The sequence below is a fragment of the Zingiber officinale genome, chromosome 10B (genome assembly GCF_018446385.1).
Source record: "Zingiber officinale cultivar Zhangliang chromosome 10B, Zo_v1.1, whole genome shotgun sequence".
Lineage (NCBI taxonomy): Eukaryota > Viridiplantae > Streptophyta > Magnoliopsida > Zingiberales > Zingiberaceae > Zingiber > Zingiber officinale.
This window is the reverse complement of record NC_056005.1, coordinates 53,673,435-53,676,764: the sequence shown is the minus strand read 5'-3', so window position 1 is coordinate 53,676,764 and position 3,330 is coordinate 53,673,435. Positions and strand designations below refer to the sequence as shown.

General features: G+C 37.0%; 1 non-coding gene across 1 annotated transcript; it reads right to left on the bottom strand.

The window, feature by feature from the left end:
- Positions 1 to 2,856: 2,856 nt before the first annotated feature.
- LOC122030678 lies at positions 2,857 to 2,963 on the bottom strand. Its single transcript, XR_006125541.1, has one exon. It is a non-coding gene; the product is annotated as a small nucleolar RNA R71 (small nucleolar RNA).
- Positions 2,964 to 3,330: the final 367 nt, after the last annotated feature.

The window sequence follows — 3,330 nt, the reverse complement described above, 5'->3', positions numbered from 1 at the left end:
AATGAGGCTGTTCCTATCTCATACATAGCACAAACAAAGGCCAAAACTTGCTGGAACTTAAAAGAAACCAAAAAGCTAGACATAGCCATTAAAAACCAAAACCTGCTAAAGCTTGAAACCTATATAAAACGTGTTCAAACCCATTGCATCATAAAACACAACCTGCAAATCAAACCCAATCCACAAGTTACAACACACTCAATGAATTCCATTGTCAACAAATAAAATTCACAACCAGCTGCGCTAGTAACCTAAAGCAGAATTCGATCAAGACTGGAAACATCTACCACAATCTGACCGGAATCTCCATGTGCCAGAAAAGAACCGGAACAAATCAAACCCACCTATCTGTTCAAAATTTAGGAAATAATACAGAGAATAAGAGCAGTACCAATCAAACCTAACTATCTAATGAAGAAATTGAACCAAAGCCTTCGTCCGAGGGGAAAACAGAGGAAACAACAACGTCATCGCCAAAACCCGTTCTGAAACTCAGTTCAACAAGAAGAAACCGCACAACTTACACAATGGTACCGAATTAGAATGCATCTCAGTCAAGCATTTTAACAAACAGATGTCATACAGAAATTTGAAGCATCAACAACACGGAAGGAAACGAATCGTGACCCTTACCATCAACCAACTCACATTATTCTTCGAATTCAAAAAGAACTAGATCTGAAAACTATTCTTACTGCAGGTGAGAGCGCTTACAGCACGTTCTTGGATTCAAACCGAGAAGGAGGAGCTGTTAGGGTTCCGGTGGCTTGCGATTTTGGCTTCCTCTTCGTGCTCACAGCCTTCTTCTTGATGAGGGGAGCTTGGATCCGAAAAGATCTCACGGAAGGATCCCTTTTGGCCGGAGACGAAGCTAGGTCTTCGTTTTCGTTCTCGCTCGGGCAGAAACGGCGCACGCGAGAGGTGAGGAGAATGGTTCCGAATAATACCTAAGATCCTTTTTCTTATACTAGGGTTTCATTACAACTTAACTATATTTCGTTATAAGTTTAGTTAAGAAAAGTTCGGTTGGTCTGTTGGTGGGCTGCGTTCTGCTTAAGGCCCGGCTCATAGGTTCGAATCCCGGCTGCAACCTATTTTCTTCCTATTATTTCTTGCTATTAACTTCTATTACTTAAATAAAATTCTTCCTTTACTTGATCAAGTAATAACTGCTAGCCCAGTTGGTTAGCCGGGTTTTGCTCGGGTCAGGGGTTGCCGGTTCGAGCCTCGGCTTGGACATTTTTTGTCAAAACTTCTTTCTTTTGGTAAAAATACCAAACGACCTCCAAAAATTACATAAAAATATTCTAAAAATTTCTAAAAATCTCTAGAGTTTTTATAAAACATTTCTATATTTTAATAAGGTATTTTAGGACTCCAAATAGTGAAATTTGGGATGTTACAATGCTAATTTTCTATCTAGATGACATTATCATATTTTGTATCTATTTGATCTTATGTGAATGCATGTGTTTGAACTTAATTCGCATGTTTGATTAAATGGTTGTGTAGAGTTGTTGATCCTATAGGGGGATGTCCTAGATCGTATGACCGAGGGGCCCCAGTGACAAGCGTAACCCGTTAACAAATGTCTAGGGTACCACCTTAAAAGGAGAGACAATTCCCCACATAGAAGTAGATAGTTGTATGTGTAATTGTTATCCTCATCTTTATAGTTATTGAGTATGAGTGTGTTCTTATGATGTATGACTAAGGAGCCCCAATGACAAGGGTAACCCGTTAATAGACTTCATAGGAATCATTCCTATTTAATGGCAAGAGATGTTAATCTAAATATCATGCCATTTTGTCCACTGCAGGGAAGAGTCGGTAACTTCCTACAAGTGCATGTGAATTGAGGATAGGTAATTAGTAAACCATGTTACATTGATAAACATCACAATGAAACTGAACTCTTAGAACATTTCCTAAACTAAATTTTTCTCTCTCTTTCTTATTCTCAGTCTCACTTCTCTTACTTAGCACGTAACTTGTTTATGTCTATTGTTTAGCTAATTCTACATCAGAGGTCACTAGTGCTTATACCAGTCCATGTGAGATCAGTATCTTTTGTATTACTGACGACGTAACCGTGCACTTGCGGGAACATAATAAGTTTTTGGCACGGTTATCGGGGACTGCGCTTATAACATTAGTTGACAATCATTTGAGTTAGTCTAAACTTGTTTTTCTTTTTCTTAATTGCATCTTGCATTTTCTTACTTTTAATTATGCAATTTTCTCTCATTTTTGCAATTTAAATTCTGCACTTTAAATTTCTAGCATTTTGATTATATTTCAAAAATTAAAAAATTTTGTTTCTTTTGCATTTAGAAATTGTGATTGGACTATTTGTAACCTTATTCTTATATGCGAAGATCTAATTTTGTAGGAGATTTGTTACCACTCGATCCTGAAATTGATAGAACATACCGAAGAAGAAGGAACCTGCAAAAACATCAAGAAGAACAAAAATCATTTGAAATGGTGAACAAACCTCTCAAAGATTATGCAACACCATATGCACGTGGGCTTCGGTCTGGCATCACCAGACCACCCATTGAAGCTAATAATTTTGAGATTAAGCCGGCGATAATTACAATGGTTCATAAAAATCAATTTGGAGGCAGACCTCATGAAGATCCGAACCAACATTTGGAAGTTTTCTATGAAATTTGCAGCACAATGAAGATTAATAGAGTTCCAGGAGAAGTATTAAGATTATTATTATTTGGATTTTCCTTAAGAAATAGAGCCAAGCAGTGGCTTAATTCCTCACATACTAATAGTATCACATCTTGAGAACAATGCAAGTAATAATTTTTTGATAAATTCTATCCACCCAGCAAAACTGCCCATATGAGGAATGTAATAGCAAGTTTCAGACAATCAAATTCAGAATCATTATTTGAGGCATGGGATATATTCAAAAACATGTTCAGGCAATGCCCACATCTTGGACTTGAAAATGGTTAGTTCTTTACACTTTTTATAATGACATTAATTATCACATGAAGGATTCCTTAATTGCGCAGTTGGAGAGGCATTAATGAACAAAAGCTATAAGGCCGAAGATATCATAGAAAGTGTAGCTCAAAACCATCATTGGTGGGCTTCTGAAAGATGTAGAAGCTCATTCTCTGGAAACCCTATCAAAGCATCAAGAAAATTTGATATGGATGCAATCACTCTGATGTCAGTAAAATTAGATGCTCTGACTAAAAAGCTTGAAAACATGGGAACTAATACGGCTCGCAATTGTATGAGTATTTAAAACATGTGGAAATACGGATCACGCTCAAGATAATTACCCTTTGGGAGCCATCTCTG